Below are 22233 nucleotides of genomic sequence, written 5' to 3' on the forward strand. Positions count from 1 at the left end.
CTAATGAGAGTACAATTGCAAGCAGCAAACTTTGTGATATGTAAGTCATGCCTCACAGAGCGGCTAAAAACATGCAAGCAAGTGTCCTTTCACAGTAAGAATTTTAATTTTCCATCGAATCCCATCCAAGCGCAGTTTGCTTTCAGTTTGAGAAGTCACGTGTTGATTTCCTCACACTCCTCTATGTTCAAAATTCGTATCTAAATGTAAATATATTTTATTCCCAAAGACCATCAGACTTCAAATAGAAAAACATTTCTTAAGTTTTTATTAAAATTATAGGCATACAATTGATTTTAAAAACTTGATAAATTATTTGAATAAATAAGGACAACAGTAGCAGTAGTTAGGTATATGTCTTTAATGTGATAGGCAGCACTGTGGTATTTTTTATCTAGTTGTTTCTTTCCTGTGCTTTCACTGTTAACATTGAGACAGGATTCCATACCACTTCTAGTCTTATTTCCTGTTTTTACAGTTTTATGCAAAAGTATATCTAAAAGAAACACTCTTTAGATAAATTATAAAATGGAGATATAAGCAATGTGACATAAAGTTATGTACAAAGTACTGAATGCCTTTTTAATTAAAGTCACCTTTCAATTATTTACACTTAGGTTTTCTTTCCATTATATTGCGGGCACCCAATTTAAGATCACCAATAATGCCCTTCCAAAATACATGTCACCTTCACTGGACCATGATTTTCAGTAATTTACCAGTTATGCAATCATGTAATTTAGAAGTTCTGTAATAATGTAATCACCCCACTTAATGTTTTCTGATGTGATCAGATAATCTGCTCTAAAGTCTCTGGGGGTTAGGGCGCGATGTAATATCCTTACTCAGGTCACAGTGCTAATCCAATGTAAGGGAGATTTTCTGGGGCGTGATTTATAGATGCTTGTCTCTTAAGAAAATATAATAAGAGATGAGAGGAGGGAGGAGCAGCTGAGAAGGGGGACCCTCAGGACCACTGAGAAAAACGAGCCAAGAGTGAAGTACCTGGTTTGGACCAAGGTACCCGCACTGAGAACATTTTGGGTCCTTGGGAAATTCGTGACAGGACACATTAAGAGCTCCAAGGTCCATGGATGTCCAAAGGACACAAGGGCCTTACCCCAGACTTTACAGAGAAAAGAGACTTCCCCTAGAGCTAGTGCCATGAATTCGGACTTGTCACCTCCTAGACGGTAAAAGAATTAATTTGTGCATTTTAAAAGCTCTCTGCTTGTGTCATTGCTACTAACAGCACTACATAACTCAGACACCAACTGACTTGCAGGACTGATCTGTCCCACATTGCTGGCACAATCAGTCATTATCACCACTTGCTTTCTTTAAAAAGTCAAAACTCATTAAAACTCACTGCCAGGGAGTTAATTCTGACTTATGGTGAACCTGTAAGACAGAGCAGACATGGCCCTAAGAGTTTCCAAGACTGTAACTCTTTTTTTGTTTGTTTTTCTTTTCTTTTTAAAATATTGTTATTGGGGTCTCTTACATGTCTCATCACAATCCATACATTCATCCAGTGTGTCAAGCACATTTGCACATATGCTGCCATCATCATTTTCAAACCATTCTCTTCCCACTTGAGCCCCTGATATCAGCTCCCCATTTCTTCCCCTTCACTCCCACTGTCCTCCCTCACAAACCCTTGATGAGTTATAGATTATTATTTCCATATCTTACATCATCTTCCATCACCCCTCACACACTTTTCCACTATTTGTCCTCCTGGGAGGGAATTCTACATTGATCCTTGTGATCGATTCTGCCTCTCTCCCCCATACTAATCATCCTGGTATCTCTACTCTCCTTGTAGAGATAAACCCGAGGTGTTTATCTATTCTGGATTCCCTGTGTTGTGGGTTCTTATCTGTAGCAATGTGCCTGCTCAGATCTAATCCAATTTGTAAAGTAGAATTGAGGTCATGATATTGTGGTGAAGGAAGCACCAGAAAACTAGAGGAAAGTTGTGTATTTCATTAGTTCTACACTGCACCCTGACTGGCTCATCTTTTCCCTGTGACCCCTCTGTGAGGAGATGTCAATTGTCTGCAGATGGGCATTGGGTCGCCGCTCCATAACCACCACCACCCTATTCACCTTGGGTATGATTTTGTTCTGGGTATTAAATGCCTGATACATGATCCCATCAACACCTCATGATCACACAGGCTGGTGTGCTTCTTCCATGTGAGCTTTGTTGCTTCTGAGCTAGATGGCCGCTTGTTTACCTTCAAGCCTTTAAGACCCCAGTCACTATCTCTTTTGATAGCCAGGCGTCACCAGCTTTCTTCACCACATTTGCTTATGCACACATTTTGTCTTCTGTGATTGTGTTGGGAAGGTGAGCATCACAGAATGCCAGATTGTTAGAACAAAGTGTTCCTGTGTTAAGGGAGTACTTGAGTCAAGGCCCAATGTCCATCTGCTACCTTAATTCTTAACATATAGATATGAGTACAGAGTTCTATTCCCCTCTCATTTGATATATACATATTTACATATGTGCATGCCTGGATTTAGACCTCTATATATGTCCTTTGCCTCCTGGTTCTTTCCTCTATTTCCTTTGTATGTCCCTCTTGTCCCACCATCATGTTTGGCCTTCATTTGGATTTACTAATTCCTTGATGCTACATTCCCCTTGATTAAGCCTCACTAGGCGTCCTACGAACTTCCTTCCATTGATTTTAGTTCACTCTTTGTTCCCTTGTCCCTGGGTTGGTTCCACCCACCCCCTTCCTTTCTCCCACTTCCCCTTCTCCCGTATCCCCCTGGAACTATTGGTCCTGTTCTTTGCATCTCTGAATTATTTATCCTGCCTATCTGATCCTGATAGACATGCAGATATATTCATAAGTGCAAAAACCAGGCAAAGCCAAGTCAAACAACAAAGGAAATCAAAACCAACAGAACAATAACAATAACAACAAAAAAACAAAACAACCACTGAAGACAAAGTGGGTGAATAAGCAAATGGGGTGAAAAAAGCTGATGGTGCCAGGCTATCAAAAGACATAGCATCTGGGGTCTTAAAGGCTTGAAGGTAAACAAGTGGCCATCTAGCTGAGAAGCAACAAAGCCCACATGGAAGAAGCAAACCAGCCTGTGCGATCACGAGGTGTTGAGAGCAGTTGAAGGGATCAGGTATCAGGTATCATCAGAACAAATAATCTTGCCATAGTGAATGAGTTGGGGAGTGTGGAGTGGAGACCCAAAGCCCATTTGTAGGCCACTGGAGGTCCCCTTGCAGAAGGGTCACTGGGGGGAGACAAGCCAAAGTGCGATGTGTAGCAACGATGGAAAATACAACTTTCCTCTAGTTCCTAAATGCTTCCTCATATCCCCCCCCCCCACCACCACCACACACACACTATCATGATCCCAGAGGATGTACATGGGTACAGATAGGAACTGGAAACACAGGGATCCAGGGCCAATGATCCCTTGAGGACAAGTTCTGTGAGTGGCGATACTGGGAGGGTGAAGGGAGGGTGGGTAGGAAAGGGGGAACCGATTACAAGGATCTACATGTGACCTCCTCCCTGGGGGAAGGACAACAGAAAAGGGGGTGAAGGTAGACGTCATACAGGGAAAGATATGACAAAATAATAATTTATAAATTATCAAGGGGTCATGAGGGAGGAGAGAACGGGGAGGAAGGGGGAAAAATGAGGACCTGATGCCAGGGGTTTAAGCGAAGAGCAAATGTTTTGAGAATGATGAGGGAAATGAATGTACAAATGTGTTTTACACAAGTGAGGTATGTATGAATTGTGATGAGTTGTATGAGCCCCTAATAAAATGATTTTAAAAAAAAACAAGAGAAAAACAACAAAATAACAATAACAAAATGAAAGCCACGGACAGAAATGGAAAAGCCTATAAATAGTTCAAGGTCTGTTTGTTGGCCTTTACTCGTCTTTTCCAGTCGAGTCTGATGGGGTGCCACATTCTGTCTTCCAAGTCTGTTTTTGGTATTCCCCGAGGATTTCATCAGTCTGCTCCCCCTGCTGCTCTGGCAATGCCCTCGGTGCCTCGCCCCAGCGTGATGGCGTCAGACCGTGCACCGTTCCCGCACTGTGTCTGCAGTGCTGTGCCCCGCAGCGTCATGGTTCAGTGCAGGACGCCTTGTCCTCTGGTGGGGACGGCCCTATGGTCCTCCCAGTGCGCTGTCTGCTCTGAGCAGGAACATCATCCTCAGGACTCCGTGGTCCTGGGTGTCCTCTCCTCCCTCTCCATTCTTTTTGCTTCTCCCGTGTGCTCTAATCCAACATGTCCCTCTCCCCAAGCTGTGATCTCAGTGCTGTCCTCTGAAGTGCATTCTTCTGAGGCGGGAAGTGTCCTCTTAGTTGGGATTAGGGCCGACCCCGCGGACCTCTGTATTGGTTCTCTGGTCCATGCCGGTATTCTTGATGGCAGTGGACAACTTCATCTTTCTCGCATGGAGTAACTGGTGGTTCCGAATTGCTGACCTTACAGTTAGCAATAAGCAAGCCACTATGCCACTGGCGCTCCTGTTTTTACTGCCGATCTTATGAAGAGGTTGTAACATTTAGGGTGGCTGGGAGGCTTGCCTTTCTTTTGTTAACTGGAAGAAAATTTACTGTTAGGGGAAAAACCTCTATGCTAGGTGAGTTCTTACACTGCTTTGTGGTATAAAGCAGTGCATGTGGAAACTGAGGATCTAGAAGTTGGTTTCCTAAAAGCCGTCCTTACCTATGACACCCCTTGTGAGGTTTTTGGCCATTTTCACAGGACGTCCTACTGCCTTTTGAAGACTGCTGTAGCCACTTAGAAGTTCGCGGTCAGAAGAAAGTACATTTGGAAACTTCTCCAAATGGACACAAACACAACACCTTGACAAGCAGAACAAAAATAACACTTGCCAAGGACTTTCTTTTGCTTGACTCCACAACTAACACTCCTGGAAGAAGCAGAAGTCAAGAAACCAAGTATCATATTTCATTGAGCAAATCTGCTGCAGAAGACCTCTCGACGTGCTAACGGGCAAAAACGTCGTTTGGAAGACCTGACCACAACTTTGATATTTGTCATTGTTTCGTAAGCATGTGAAAGCTCACCAATGTATAAAGAGCCCAAAAGAAGAATCGCTGTGTTGATTTTGGTGTTGGTAGAGAGGGTTGACTAGACCATGACCTGCCAGGAGAATAAATAGACCTTGGAAGAAATATGTCCCAAATGCACCCTAGAAGCAAAAATATTGAGACTTCATGTCATGTACTTTGGACAAGCTATCAGGAGAGATCAATCCCTGAAAAAAAGGTCACTATGCTTGGTAAAGGGTCAGCAAAAGAAATAAAATGGACAGATGCAGTGGCTGCCACACTTGTGAAAATGGCACAGGACCGACTCACTGGCATCTAACCACAACAAAGAGGTCCACAGCCCAAAGCCATGCAGAGACTTCACCAGTGAAAGGCCGAGCAATCTGGTCCAGGGAAGATTATAGCCCTGGACATGGCTCTGTCCTCTATGGCCCATATGTGTCAAACTTAACTCAATGACACATAGCAGCAACAGTCAGATAGAGGAAAGGGATCCTGGATGAAGCCCACAGTGAAACACTAGACCAGTAACCCAAAGGCTGTGGTTTGAACGGACCCAGGAGCACCTGGACGATCTTCAGATCAGGTCATAGCTTTGAAAATCCTATGGGAAAGTTGTACTCTACTCACACGTAGTCTCTATCAGTCCAAATAGACCAGATGGTCATGAGTTTAGTTTAAGCTTAGAGCTAGGACTTTTTTTTTAATTAATGTATTTTCAGCTCCCATCCCCAGATCTAGACATCCCTTCCTACTGAACCAGGATGGATGCTCTTCCTAGCTCTCTTCTGCTGATAGTGGTGCCGGAAGTGTTGTTGTCGTCAGAGGCCTTCCAATCAGTCCCAGCCACAGTGACCCTGTGCACAACAGAACAAAATATTTCCCGGTCCTGTGTCATCCTCACAATTGCCCTATGTCTAAGCAAATAGCCGCTGTGTCCGTCCATTTGGTCAGGATTCCTCATTTTTGCTTAGGATACCAAAAAGATGAGTGTACTCCTCTAAGCAACCCCCCACACTCCACTGGATATTGAATTTCACTCATGAATCACAGTACCTCCATAACAACATACTACATGTATTACCTAGATGGGATAAGAAGCCATCCCCTCACAAAAGGGTCACAAGGAGGGGACGAGTCAGCCAGCATGCAGTATGCAGAACACACAACACACTTCTAGTTCTTTAGTGCCACCCCCACTTCATAAACCCCGTTTTACCTTACAAAACCAGCTAGACTGGAGCATGTACACTGTACAGATAAGAGCTCTCAACACACGGAATCCAGGACAGATAACACCCCACCCCAGGAACAGTAATGGGAGTAGCGATACCATGAAGGTGGGGGTAAAAGGGGGGGAAAGGGGGAACCGATAAAAAAGATCAATGTATTAATCCCCCCCACCCTGAGGGGGACAAACAACAGAACATGGGTGAAGGGAGACAGCGGATGGTGTAAGATGTGGAAATAATAATTTTATCAAGGTTCATGAGGGTGGGAGGTGGGGACGGGAGGGAAAAAAGAGGAGCTGATACCAAGGGCTCAAGTAAAAAGAAAATGTTTGGAAAATGATGGCAGCATATCTACAAATGTCCTTGATATAATTGATGTATGGATTGTTATAAGAGCCCACAGTAAAATGAATATATATATTTCCTGATCTAACAGGTCACTATAATTGGTGTCAACAGTGTAAAGAAATCATTTATCTTTAAAAAAATTATTTTAAACACCCACATACAACAGAGGTGTCTGTATCCAAGTTTACTCAAGTCAGTGAAATAATCCACATCTAAAATATAGACTTGGCAGAAGGAGAATTTTCTTTGAAATTTACTTCTCAGAAACAGTACCCAAGGGGATTGTGGGTACTGATCTCATTTTTAGGGTGACCCACACTCACATCGGCTTTAAAACATTTGCATTTGAGTGGTTCAAACCTTGTCAGTTGATCTTCCCTCTGATTCATGTTGGGCCAGAGGTGATTTTCAAAATTTTCTGTATTTTTTTGGTTTTTCTTTTCTTCATATTGGGGTTTATCTCAGATGTATTTCCTCATTGGGGGTGACCCTCTTGAATTTTTGTTAGAGGTTTTTCTGTTTTTCAGCTAACGAAACCCAGGATTGATGAACCTACAGAGACAGCAAGGAAAATAAGGTTTCTGAGGGATACAGTGATGGTGGGTTGTGGGGGTGCAGGGTAAACAAAGCTAGAAAGACTAATTAGTGTTATGGAAAGAAGTAATGAAATCAATAAGCTGTCTCCTAAAAAAATAACAATAATAAATACCTAGGGGCATGGCCGAGGAGGTGGGGGAAGAGGGAGCAAACAATGAGCATGAGAAAATACGAAATTGATTGTGATGGTGGCATAATTCCTCAACACAATTGAACTGTCTAAATTGTCATGTATTATATGACAATAAAACTACTTTTTCATTTAAAAAATTTTCAGTCTCTTTCTAGAATTAAAAATGTAGGAGAAATCATCTTAAACCTAAAAGTCATAGCAACTTATGGAAGGATTTAGAGTTAACTGTTTCTGTGTGTGAAGACACCTTGTAGCACAGTGGTTAATCAAGAAAGCTAGAACCCACTAGCTGATCCACAGGAGAAAGACGTGGCAGTCTGCTGCCTCACAGGTCAGTTCTACTCTGCCCAGTAAAGTCATTACAAGTCATTATTGACACAGTAGGAATGGACTTGTGTGTGTGTGTGGGTGTGTTTCTATGTATGCAGTACTTAACTCATCATTCAGGGCCAGGTCTCTCCCTTTCTAACTGCCTTTTTAATTTTGAAATTACATAGTACCTTTGTACAGTCCCTCTCTGTTTCAGGGAGCCCTGATGGCATAGTGGGGGCTTCACATTGGCTTGCTAAGGTCAAGGACACCTATCAGAACCCACCAACTGCTCCTTGGAAGAAAGATTAAACATTGTGCTTCCAACAGATTTACAACTTTGGAAACCCCGGGGAGCAATTCTCTCTACATACAGGGTGGCCGAGAGTCAAAATCGACTAGACAGTACACTAGGTAGACTGGATATCTGGAAACCACCCCTCACTGCTGCCCAGTGCCCAGCTCTAATGCCCCCCAATTCCCCCATCCTCCAAGCCAGGCAGTGCTCCATTCTCTGTCCACGTGAACTGAAATGTCCCGAAATGACCTATACAGACCTAAGCTTCCTTGCACGGCATGGTTATAGGCTAAGTTTAATTCCTCCCTGCATTCCAGCACCATCAGAGTCCTTGGCACACAGTCTTGTTCAACATGCTTGTGGAATGAATGATCAAACTAATAAGGCCCTGATGCCTAACTCTGTACAAAGAGCCCTCGGGCTGCGTCCAAACAGCGAAGCTCTTGGCTACTCTGGAAGGTTGCAAAATTGAACCCACCAATTGGCTCATCAGAAGAAAGACCCAATCCAGGACAGATGAGCCCCTCAGGACCAGTGGTGAGAGTGGTGATATCGGGAGGGTGGAGGGAAGGTGAGGGAGAAAGGGGGAACCGATTACACGGATCAACATATAACCTCCTCCCTGGGGGATGGACAGCGGAGAAGTGGGTGAGGGGAGACATCGGATGGTGTGAGCTATGACAAAATAATAATAATTTATAAATTATCAATGGTTCATGGGGGATGGGGAGTGGGGATAGAGGGGAAAAATGAGCTGATACCGAGGGCTTAAGTAGAAAACAGGTGTTTTGAGAATGCTGATGGCAACATATGTACCTATGTGCTTGACCCAATTGGTGTATGTATGGGTTGTGATAAGAGTTGTATGAGCCCCCAATAAAGTGATGTAAAAAAAAGAAGACCCTGCAATCTGCTTCCATAAAGATTACACGTGACATGTGGGACAGCTCTCGTCTGTCACTTGGGGTCACTGTGAGTTGGAATCTACTCAATGGTACACAAGAGCAACATCAAGTTACTGTGAAAAGATAAGAAAATAACCTGGCAGTACACATGGGTTAGTGAAGACATATTCCTCAGGGTTCTTGAGTTTCAGTGCACGTGGGATGTTTAAAGTGACGTTTGGGGACAGTTGTTGTTTGTCTTGTTTTCTCCTTGTAGCAAATACACATGAAATGTGGAGCAAGGGCCCTCACTGTCCCCTGAAAATCCTAGAGGCAGATTTTATTTTTCTACCTCTATGCTACGCTTTCACAATTTCCTTCCTTTCTTCCCATAACCAGATCTCTGCCAGCAAACACACAGACACACATATGCACATGTGCACACACAGCACACACCTCACCTCTTGGAGGAAGTCGAAAAGATAAGAGATAAAATGCAGACCCATGGAAAGGTCAGTGTCTCCCCTCACTTCTCAATGAGTCATCTCGCCACTTTCCTCATCGCGAGATTTGCCATTTAATTGCCTCCCCCAATTCGTCTCTTTTGGCTTCCTTGATCTTTGGGGGTAGTTCTGTGGGTTGGGGGTGTTGGACATTAAAAGCAGCGATGTTGGAGGTAAAGACTAAGCTGGGTAAACATGAAGGGCCCTCGGGGTTCTTGGGGACGCGGAGCCCCTCTGGAGGGAAATGAACTGGCAGGACTAAGATGCCTGCTGATGTGGGTTGGGTCTCAGTAATGACCCTGCTTGTGAAATCAGCCTGCTGGGGCTGGCACCAAGTCATAAACCAGGCCAATTAAATTCTTAGAGGAAAATATAATTGTGTAAACTTCAAATGTTGAGTCAAACTCTTCAACAGTGAACTATTCTTTTAACTACCAGCAGCGCTTGCGCTCCCGTCTTCCTGTTACGGCAGCAACTAGAGGCAGCTCCAGGCTTGGACGCCCGGCTGTGGAGGCTTGCAACAGCCCAAGTCCAAAGTTTTTATATCACTATGGGCAAAACTGAAGTGCTAGTGAAAATGTAAACGAAGAACGAGAATTCAGATTACCATGAGCTGGCTATTTGTACGCTGTGGAGATTTCACTTATATTTTTCATAACTTAAAAAGAAACATAATCATTCCTAGGTACGTTATAGTCCCTTTACTTGCTGGCCCAGTGGACTAAGCGTGTAGGCTGCTAGCTGAATGGTGGGCAGTTGGAACAGACAAGCTGCGGGAGAAAGAGGAGGCTGCCCGCTTCTGTAGAGATTCACATAGGGAAGGTGCGCATATGGCAGGCGCCCCGGTGGGCAGAGTGGCTAGGCATTGGGCTGCTAACTGAAAGAGGCACAGTTCTAAATCACAAGTCGTTCCACAAGAGAAAGAAGGGGCTTTCTAGTTCCAGAAGGATTTAAAGTTTCAGAAACGCACAGGACAGTTCTACCCTGCCCTTTTAGCCTCCCTGTGAGGCAGACTCGACTCAATGGCAAAAAGTTGTTGGAATCTGATGAATTAAGGGTCACTATGAGCCAGAACTGATGCGAGAGCAGTGGGTTTGGTTTGGGTCTGGGTGTTTTATGCATATGCAATGAGAAACAGACCTTGACAGAATTGCCTGTGTTTCCAGATTTCAAAAGTACGCGGTGGCAGTTCTCCAGCGTCCCCTTCCTCAGAGTGGCTTCAGCTGGAGGCACTCAGGACCCACCACCCAGAGCAGCTCAGAGGGGGTGAATAACAGCTCAAGTCTGCAGTTTCAAACACAGCGGCCTCCAATACAACTACATAGCAGAACACGGGCAAGAGACAGCATGGGAAGAGTACGCGTCGAAGAGGCTGCCCCTGAAGAATTTGTGGTAGAAGAAGAACTGGACTGGCATCTTGGGACTGGGAAGGTGATATATTTCCCCAAATGGAAAGGATTTACAGATGCTGATAGTACTTGGGAACCTGAAGTAAAGTTAGATGGTCTGGAATTGATTGAAGCGTTTCTCAATTCTCAAAAAGCTGGTAAAGAAAAAGATGATACCAAAATAAAATCTTTCTCTGACAGTGAATCTGATGACAGCAAACCAAAGAAGCAAACAGACGCTGCTGACAAACTAAGGGGCGTGGCCAGAGGTGTGGACCCTGCATGAGTCACAGGCCACAGAATGCAGTGGGCAGTTATGTTTCCCACAGTCAGATGAGGCAGACTTGTGCTGGCAAAAGAAGCAAACGCGAAGTGTCCTCAAATTGTAATTGTGTGCTATGGAAAGAGACTAACTTGGCATTCTTGTCCAGAAAATGAAGCTCAATCATTGTTTGCATTTATATATAAATAATTTGGGTCTTGGGAACTTTGTTTTGTTTTGAACTATTAGTGTAAAGAATAACTACATTCTAATGGGAATTAAATTTGATATAATTATTTGAAATAATATTAGGGGAGTTGTTGGAGTTATTTTGTCCTTGTTACATCAATATCACTGGGTACTTCGAACAAATAAAGCTTTCTGGAATTGCTTCATTTATAAGAAAAATACATTTGATACCATTATATATTATTTCCTCTCAATTTGAAGATAACTTTTCTCAATACTGGGAAATTCTACTTAGTCATTACTTAACCAGAGGTTTTTTAACCCATAATGTATGTCTAAGGACATTCTGGGATTTTTTGTTCCTTGTTGCTATTTTTATTCATTTATTTTAATTAAGAGTTAATACATGTCTCATTCCATAGTTCAATCATGTCGAGCAGTATTGTACAATTGTTACCACAATCAGTTTCCAAACATTTTTATGCTTCCTGGACTCCTTGACATTGTCTTCCTTTACCCACCCAACCACCCCGACCGCTGTACCCCCAACCCACCCCCTGCAACCTTGATTCTACTTGCTGTCCCTATAGATTCATCAAACATGGGTTTCATATTTGTGTGTATGCATATTTGTGTATGTATGCATAAAGAAGAATGTACAATTTATTTTGCATTCATCCAAACCAAAACTATTCTAAACAAAAATGACGTTTGACAACCGTGGGTATCTCCCTGTAGTTACAGGATTGTTATCCTTCTGAGCAACTCAAGAAATAGATCACCACAAGCAAAATGGGGGGAGGGCATAAGGGGGAACTTATAAGCAATAAGCTTTCAAATCAAATAAATAATCCAGTAATAAATTAAATAACTTTTAAAATCTATAAAAATCCATACCTATGGAATCATATAAATGATACTTTATTTGCAAAATCCCCTTAGTGAAAAAAAAAAATCTTACCGCTGCTCCAAACCTCCACACCCAAAACCGAAACCTAGTCTCATACTGCTATGGCTTCAGGGTTCAGTTCACATTTGTTCCTTTTAGAGAACTATATTTATACAGAAAGTTGGGATCTCTGTGTTATATCACTAAAAGTTCATGCCTCATGGACCGTCTGGAGACCTCCTCGGTGGTGCAAATCGAATAAGCTGCTTAGAGGTGTCGCCCATTTAGGACCTGCAGGCATACACAGGTGAGCAGACTTGTCATCTCAGCTACTGACCTGCCTGGTTTGCTTTTTTCTTCAAATCCATTTGTTACATGTAGGGTCAAACTGCTCAGTATTTAGGGTACTCTAGGTAAACCAAAGCCAGGAAAAATAAAAGTTTAGTTATCAGAATGTTAATCCAATTGAAAATTGTTTATTATAAAAACTGGTGGACATTGGTCAATAAATAGATTTATATTAAAAAAAAGTTGTCTGTCTTTTACAGGCTGCAGTCTGACCACTTTGCTGTGGATATTTTTAGTGGATAATATTTGAATTTTCTTTCTCTGTCAGGTTTTCACCTGACATACATTCTGCATTTTGAAGGTCTTATCCTAGGTGGCAGTCAATAAATAGTGAGTGAGACTTGATTTTTATTTGTTTGCAGAAGGAATACATCATTTGAAGAGGAATTTTGGATTCTCAAATAAAACAGTTGTGATGCTGGTGCAGGAGCCAACAGGGTTTCCTTCTGTGTGCACAGAGCCACCAAGAGTTGGAACCAACGTGACAGTGCCTAAAACCAGCGACAGCGTTAATATGCCCACCAAATCAACCAAGTTGACCCTGTGAAACCTCAGCACCAGCCACTACTGCCTTCTAGACGGACCTCTCTGCTGTACATATGCAGTTCCTCTCAGGAGCCACGGCTTTCATTGGACCCATCTGAAGACACCTTAACAAGCCTAAGTACATGAATAAGAAATAGGACTCATCAGCAGCCACCTGCGGCTCATAGATGTATCTTTAAAGACATTTCATTGGAGTAAACCTGAGCATGAATGAACTAGAACCACACTAGCAATATGTTATGATTTAGCCTCCTAAATGGTTGAATGATTATGAATAGTTATGCAAAGCACCACATAATTTCAACAGGTGCCACCCTGCTATGCAAGCTATTCTAATGGGGATGATAAAACTATTCACCAATATATTTATGAAGGATTGGCTTAAGGCATCATTAGCATATTCTTTGAGCTCTTCAAAGGCTATTAAGACGCAGTAAGAGAATAATCTAGCAATACATTATTGCTTCCCCAAACAATAGAACAGAGCTAGATTTTGCACAAAGCCAGGGATTATGCCACGACCATATTATACCTTCAAATTGCTTCAGAGAAGATAATATTTTAGAGTTTTCAGTGATTTCAAAATCAAAATAATTTGTATGCCTTCAAATACTTTGTTTTTCTTTCACTAGCTCATGATTTTTTTTAAACACGAATGCTTTTTATGGTCACCTAGAATTGATTTTTGATAGCAGTGGCTTTGGTTTTTTGGTTTTAATTTCAAGAGATATTATTATTTTTCTTCAAGACCTCCCTGTCTTTTAATTCTGAACTCTCTAAGTAAAAAGCCTAATAAAATGTAAAAAAAGAAAAGGAAAAAAAAAAGAAAGAAAAGAAAATGATTAGGGCAAAGAATGTACAGATGTGCTTTATACAATTGATGTATGTATATGTATGGACTGTGATAAGAGTTGTATGAGCCCCTAATAAAACGTTTAAGACAAAAAATAAAAATTAAAAAAAGCCATATAGAGGAGGACAAAACTGCCTTGTGTTAAAAAGAGGATGTTCGTGGACTTAAAAGAAGAGAAATCACAGCAAAAGTACAACTTGCAAAGAGCTGTGACCTGTGAAGCTAGTGTACGGTGCAGGTGAGCACCCCGAGGCTCGCTGCCCCCCCCCCCGAATTGTATTTTCCCACCCTCTTTTTCGATTCCTTACACTAGACTTGTAGGCCCAGTGTTTGTGTTTGCTTATTTATTTTTCAAGAGCATCCACCAGACCCTAATTTATGTTTTTACAGTCTAGCCAAATAATCTTTTTGCATGACGATAGTGATTTATGGAAGAATCCTTGCAAATAATTTGCCCTGCATAGTAATTAGTCATGGCCAGTTACCCTTTTTCAGCAGTATTTTATGTAGATCCCTGGAACCCGGCTTTCGCGGAGCCTATCTGCTGCTGGTGAGAGAGTGAAGGCGGGCAGAGGAAAAGGGCTGGAGCTCTCGGCCAAAGAAAGACACCCTTTCAGTTGCACAGGAAGACCGAGCATTCTGTAAAAATGTTCAAGCAGCTTCAGAATTCATTGAATCCCGAGTAGGGCTGCCAATGCTGAGATCAATTGCATGACCCTTTTCCATTTTCATAGGCAACGCTTCCCTCTTGCTCAAGACGAAAAAACCTCATAAAACTGTGCCAGAGAAATATGATTTTTTTTCACACTTCACAAAGCTGTCAAAAAGTCTACGTTCTCCAGTTTTGCCTTTAATGTGCAAAACCTTTCACACGGCTCCAGGCACAACCCGGGATCTGGTGGCCAACAAGTTGGATTTCCTTCCAAAGGAAATGGTAGAAGCATTTTTGGAAGAAGAGCAGGGCACGCGTTTCAATAGAGTTGGCAGGGAGCTTGCTCACCTTCAAAAGGGCGGAAGCCCTGGCTTCAGCAGGGACGATCTGCATTTCAGAATTAGGTTTAAGAGCACCTAAGCATGTTTTGAGAGGGCATGAGAGAGAGCTTGCGTTTATTCAGCTACATTAATTTCACTCCTTGTTTATGGGTTGTATTTTCATCTCCATTTTGTAAATGGGACATCTGAAGAGCAATTTAATGCCTGGTTTGGGAACATAGGCTGATTCATTTTATCAAAATATTTCTGACACTCATGTATGACTCTCAGTCCTAATGACTATCCCTGGGACATCATTCTCTCTCTCTCTCTCTCTCTCTCTCTCTCTCTCTCTCTCTCTCTCTCTCTCTCTCTCTCTCTTTCTCTCTCTCCACACACACACACACTTCCATGTCCAGTCTAAAGATATTTGATTATCAATAATCCATTATATCTGACCATGTGCTTTCTCTTGTTTCTTCTGGTTTCTACAAGTGTCCTCCCCAGGTTAACAATATCAGCATCACCTGAAAACTTGTTACAAAAGAAGACTCTCGAACCCCACCCTACAGACAGACTTAATCAGACATTCTGGGGCTGGGGTCCAGTAGTCTGTGCTTTAGCAAGCCCTCCAGAGAGTCTTGAAACTCACTACAGATTGCGAACCAGTGCTGTTCAGTGTCACTAATCAAAGCCATCGAGCTCTCATATAAACTTGAACATTAGTGCCTCAAATGTGCCAGCTACAGTGCTGTGTTGTATTTGTTTACCTGCTGAGCCCTCACAATAAGCCAGGTGTTGTCACCAGCTTCTCCAGCTGACGGGCTGAGCAACAAACCCATGTCTAGGGCGACAGCCCGGCTGGCTAGGGAGAGTATTGCTGCTCTTTCGTCTTCTTCTGGGACTTCCCTGGCTTTGCTATGTAACATGAGACCAACTCCCAACCCCCAATTGCTAATCAAATGGGCCCTACTCACACAGTCCTTTTATAGATCAACATTCTTTTTTTTTTTTGGGGGGGGGGGAGGGATATGACCTTTACTGAGCTTATCCACCAGAGTGGAAATAATGTCTGTACAAAACCAAATGTTTGTTACTATAACTTCTGCATCACAATTAAAACCCAAACAGTTTTTTAAAAACAGTCAACTCGATCAAAACCCACTACTTCAGAATCAATAGCTTCTTTGAAGCCACAGTAACACTTAAATATGGTTAAGACTCGAATGCAGAAATTTGGTTGGTTGGGAAGTTAATTAAACTCCCAACTTGCTCAAATAGAATTACAAAAAGGCAAAATTGTGTTTTTTCGCAGAGATACAGTCCACTGGAATCACCCACACTGGACAGCTGTTAAAGTATTCAGAGTCCTGAGATGGTAAGGAATCCAGGCATCCTTTAGACAGTCTTCTGCTGTCCTTTCTTCCCAGTCAGAGATTTGTGGATGTGTGGAATGACACCACCACCGGCAATGGTCGCCTTGATGAGCGAGTCCAACTCTTCATCGCCTCGAATAGCAAGTTGCAAGTGATGAGGGTTTATGCGCTTTACCTTCAAGTCTTTTGATGCATTCCCTGCCAGTTCAATTACCTCTGCGGTGAGGTACTCCAGGATGGCAGCGCTGGACACAGCGGCAGTCGCGCCCACACGTCCATGGCTGGTCATCCTAGATTTCAGGTGTCGATGAATACGGCCCACTGGGAACTGCAAGCCGGCTCTCTGTGAGCGGGAAACCGCCTTTGTCTTGGCCTTTCCGGAGTCCTTCCCAGCCTTACCGCCAGCCATTTCGAATCCCGCTGAATCTCAAACAAGCAAGGCAGAGAAAGGGCTAGTCCAACACCTAGCAAACTCTCCACAGCTACTCCGTCGCACCGCGATTCAAACTGCCAGATCAACATTCTAGAGATGTGTTTTTTTTTTTTCTACAGAGCACATGGTTGGCAAGTGATGGAGACAAGATTCAAGGCCAATTTTTCCAAAACTTAATCTTGATATTTTCTCAAGGCCTATGGTTCATAAGAAACAGGACTGGTTCGGTGAACAACACAAAGTGGCATATTAGACACACCTGACTCTACTGGGCTCTGTTCTGTGGCTTCACTCATCCATGGGAGGACAAGGATAGATCCAAGCAATGTCGAATGGTGTTTTGAAAAAGGTTGAGACCCTGAAATCAGCAGTTCTGGGTTTGAGCCATGGATCTGTGAATCTCCTAGTTATAACTGGGGAAAATTATTAAACTTTGAGTTTCAACATTAATGTATATAATGATTTAACAGTACCTATGCTATGTGATAGTTGTTAGGTTATATTGGGGTCATGTATTATAAGATTTAGTACAGTGTCTGGAGAGAGCTAGAGATAACGAAAATGAAGTTTTAGGTACATAATGTTTACTTATGGAATAGTAGTTATAATTTATTTTTTATTACTAAGTGCAATTTTCCCCAGAAGTCCTGCTTGTGGGCTTGCCTCTGCATGTGAGTCAGTTAGATGAAGGCTGGTAGAGCTAAAATCAGGAAAGGAAAGAGGGAAGTCAGAAGGGCTGTGAAAAAACCAGGGTCGCCATAACTAAATGTTATGACAATCATCTTGTTATGGGGCTTCCTCTCTGCTAGCAGCCCCTCTATTTTACCAAGTGTGATGTCTGATAACTTGTCCTGATAACATGTCTGAAGTAAGTGCCATGAGATCTTGCCATCCTTGCCTCTAAGGAGCATTCTGGCTGTACTTCTTCCCAGACAGATTTGTTTGTTGTTCTGTCAGTCCATGGCACTTTCAGTTTCTTCCTCGTCACTGTATTTCAAATCCATCGACACTCCTTTGGTCTTCCTTATTCGGTGTCCAGCTGGCATATGCATATGAGGCTTAAAGCGTAACGGACAGGTCCAAATTTCCCAAGAAGACATCTTACAGTCATCAATTCATTTAACACAAGCGAAAAGAGGATAAATGCAGTAAGTAGTGTGTAAGCAAGTTTGTAACCAGTTATTCATTTGATGATTATGTTGGTGCGCTATTTTTATTAAATAGTTGTATTGGTATAGAATTCACATACTATACAATTTGATTATATTAAGAGCTATGCAATCCCCACCGCCATCCATTTCAGAACATTTTCTTCTCATACTCATTGTTATTAGCTCCCCTTTGCCCCCTAAAATTCTCCTGCTCTTCCTCTGGGTCATTCCAAATCCAGCTACTGTGTCTCTAGCGTCACCTACGCAGATTTCATATAAAGAAAATCACACAAAACACAATCAGGAAGCAAACAACACCAAAAAAATCCTAGCAACAATGACTGGACAAAATGGAGGAAAAACCTCCATTGCAAAGAAAGCAGAGAAAATTGGAAACTATGACTTTGAAATGGTCAAAGTGGAGGTCAAATGGCCAGGGCTTACATTTCCTCCTAAGTAGCTCTACCGCAATTGACTTACAACGCACTCTGTCTGATAGCAAGGCACCTCACATCGCCGGATTGTGGTCAGAGGGGAGTCATCAGAAACGTATCCATGTGGGGACCCTGCAAATGGATTTCCGGCTTCCACAATCATTCATGGCTATCTGCAAAGAGAGTGCTCATAATTGAAACTCCAATCTCATTTCCTCCTTTGGATTTGGATTTTATTATTCACAATCCTTAGTTGACACCTCTCTTAGATGGCTGCTTGCTTTAAGACAAGCCTGGAGGACCCCAGATGCTATTCTTTCTGATAACCAAGTTCCATCTGGTTTCCTCACTTTGCGAAAGCAGCCAGGTCTTCAGGGATCTCTTTAGGAGGGCAAGTGTGTCCTGAGGCTGCACCAACTCATTGTTCTTAGATTGGAGTTGCCCCAGCTCTTGAAAGAGCAGGAGTTAGTTTTTATAGTTTAGGACAACAATGATCACCTTTGTTTACCTAAATGTCACTAGGGAACAAGGATGTGTTAACTAGAGAAATAATATGTAAAAAGATTGCTCACATCAGGTTTCTGCTACACAACAGGTCACATGCTATGTGTTTCACATTCAAAAAAGCACCTTGGAAAATCAGACACTGGGTTTGAGGAAGGGCAAAGCAATAATCTGCAATATGAAGGTGGCATAGCTTTGCTTGCTGAAAGTGAAGAGGACTTGAAACAGGAATGAAGATCAAAGACACGGCCATAGCATGGATTACAATTCAACCTAAAGAAAACAAGGCATCGTACCTGCGCGAATAAGCAGCATCATGTAAACCAGAGAAAAGATTGACGCTTCCAAGCATTTTATTTTAGTTGGAGTCACAATCCAAGTCCATAGGAGCAGCTGTCAAGAATGCAAGTGAAATACTGCATTCGCAAATCTGCTGAAGAGCACTCACACACAAACGCACAGACGCACACTCAAAGTCATTGTGTTGATTCACACTCACAGTGACTATATGCTCTTCAAAGATGTCACTTTAGGGGCTAAGGTGTGCCTGAATCAAGACATGGTATGTTCAGTCACCTCATAAAGTGCAAGTGCAGGACGATGGGCAAAGGCGACTTGCCACATTTGGATTATTGTGTGCATACAGAATATTGACTACGCCAGAGGCTGCCAAACAAAGCCGTTTTGAAAGAAAGCCGATAGAAATATCCTTAGACCGCAGAACACTGAGACTTAATTTAATGGATTTGGGCCATCTCGCCAGAGGGGACAAGTCAGTCACTTGAGAAGGACGTCCTGCTTGGCAGAGGGTCAGCAAGAAAGAGGAAGACTCTCAACACACTTGGTCTACACAGTGGGTACAACAATGGGCTCAACTACAGCAATGCTGGGGACAACGGTGTGGAACCTAGAAGTATTTCCTTCTACTGCACACAGGAGCACCGCGAGGGAGACATCTCCGAAAAAGAACAAAGATGTTCGTGTGTGCGCATGCACGCACATATGCAAGAGACAGAGGGAGAGACAGAAACAAGGACAGGGACTGAAAACAAGAAATAAATAAACATGGATGTTTTGGGGGAATCACAGGGAAAAGATTATAAATAAGTAGAAATTCTGAAATGTCATTTGTTAAAATTAAAAGTGAAAATGTCAAATGACATTTAAAATTTAAGCATCTTTTCATGATCTGAAGTTGTTGAAACTTTAAGATTTATGAACAGCCATAGGTGGCATCTTCAAAACTGCAAAGAAATTGAATAAAGTTATCTGATGTAGTGAATTTCCATGATAGAAATTTATTTTCTTGTTTAAGTTAGGTGGTTATTCGCGGACAGAAAATGAAGTTTATGAGGGAAAGTGTTGCAAATAAAGATTATTTCTTTTCCCCCAAATAATTATTAAGTGAAGAGGTGATTACAGGCATCAACGTTTTACTAATGTATTATTAAAGACAATGCAAGCAATTTTTTCTTTCTGCAACTCAGTTTAGGATGAATAAGAATTACAGACAAGAATAATACTGCATGTGATGAAGCTTTACTAAGAAGTACAGAGACCAGAAAAAGCTGATCTTGTATTTTATCTTATTGTCACAATGGAAGTTAATGGGTAAATGTATTACATTAACCAGATATATTGAAAACCTTCCAAATGAAATAGTTATAGAATTCTTTATCAGCTTTTGGTTTTTTTACTTGCTCTGAACTTTCACATCATATTATTTGTGGCTGGGCATTTTTAAAATCATGAGTATGTAGGATCAGTTTACATAAGTGCAATCTAGTCAAGGAGCTAGGAAGCATAGGGTGTTGGGAAAGGGACTGAAAACTGACTTCTCCAAGGTCAATATAAAAAAGTCTCCAAGACATGTTGAGGAAAAATGCGAGAAAAGTAAAGGGTGCAGATTTTGCAAGTAGTTTTCAAAGCAATCTATCTTTTAATGGGTTGAACATACACAATACCTGCTTGTGTCACACATGTCAAATAGTCTCTCTTACATGACACTTTGTAGAGTTGTGGATACATTTAATTCTTAAAATATACCAGTAATATATGTGTTAAAAGGTTATTAATAATGTTTTTGAGCCAGCTCTGATTGGGAAAGTGGAGATAGACTAGAAATACTAAAATTATTATTTTTAAAGAAGTATCTGCACTAAACCTATAGTTTATAACACACTTACCAGTTGTATGAGCCCCCAATAAAATAATTTTTTAAATAACATAATTACTAGTGAAACACTACCTTCCAAGAACAGGCATAACAATAGCAGCATGCCCAAATAAGATTCCACTCTCTGTAACTATTTTTAATATTGACCCACAAGTTCTGGCCAATTCAATAAAACAAGAATGGGAAATAAATGTACAAGAAGAGAAAAATATTATGGGCATATAATATTATTTGTTTTAAGACTAAAGAAGTAAAAATTTTAAATCAGAAAGACAGTTCAATAAAGTGATTAAGTACCAGCCAAAGATCCAAAATAACCTTTCTTTGTAGGAACAAAAAGGAGTTATAAAAGTTTTATTCACAATAGTAACTTAAAAATTCAATAACTAGAAAAAATAACAGAAAGTGTGACTTTTCTAAAGTAAACAACAAAAATAAACAGAAAGATTTAAACATTAAAAAGTTTCTGAATAAGAAGAATGAATCTTACATGTAAAAATACTTGTTTACAAGTCAACATTTTAGTTTCCTTTTGGCTTAAAAATGATTCTAACATTCAACAAGTTCATAAAAAGAAGGATGAAATGACTTGAAAAATCTTGAACAAAGGGAATATTAAAGTCAGGCTTGCACTACCATATAGTAAAATGTAATGTAGAACTCTGTCTATTAAAACCATATGGTATTGGCAAAGAATTGACAGATCAATGAAACAAAATGGATAACTTTGTAACAGACTCTAATAAAGAAGAAGGTATTATACACTAAAGGAAATGTCAAAAACCAATGGGAAATATGGTTTCATCCAACAATTAAGACTGAGAATCTTAAAAACCTTCAGAGAAAAGTAAGATTCTCAATTAAAAAATATAGACGGAAAACAAATATAGAACAATGCTTTCCCTTGCTAGTAATTCAGGAAATTTAAGACCACGGTGATTTATCATTTAGTACCTTCTCAGGTGGTAAACCATTACTAATCTGTCAGTTTGTCATACTGTGGTGACCTGCATGTTGTTGTGATGCGGTAAGCAATGCCACGGGTATTCCAAATATCAGCAGACACATTTATGGTCCTTTCTTCGTTCAATGGGGTTTCCAGTCTTAAACATATAAAGAATAAGAGCGTGGTGGTCTACTTTAGAACTAGGCTAGTGGACACCTTTTGAGTCATAGTAGATCCAGATGAGCCTCTCAGATGGAAAGGGACTCAGACTGCCACTTAGGAAGAGATGAGTCCGCAAAGGAGAGCAGGCTGCTGTGAAACTTCGTTGGCTGAGGTGTCATGATCCAAAATGAAAAAGAACTAGATCCAAATATCCATCAA

General features: G+C 41.5%; 2 pseudogenes; one reads left to right on the plus strand and one right to left on the minus strand.

Moving 5' to 3' along the window:
- The first annotated feature begins 10718 nt into the window (after positions 1 to 10718).
- Positions 10719 to 11245, plus strand: LOC142452422 (chromobox protein homolog 3 pseudogene; annotated as a pseudogene).
- Positions 11246 to 16230: 4985 nt separating this feature from the next.
- LOC142452847 (histone H2A.Z pseudogene) lies at positions 16231 to 16671 on the minus strand (annotated as a pseudogene).
- Positions 16672 to 22233: the final 5562 nt, after the last annotated feature.

This window comes from Tenrec ecaudatus, chromosome 7 (assembly GCF_050624435.1).
Source record: "Tenrec ecaudatus isolate mTenEca1 chromosome 7, mTenEca1.hap1, whole genome shotgun sequence".
In the NCBI taxonomy this organism is placed as follows: domain Eukaryota; kingdom Metazoa; phylum Chordata; class Mammalia; order Afrosoricida; family Tenrecidae; genus Tenrec; species Tenrec ecaudatus.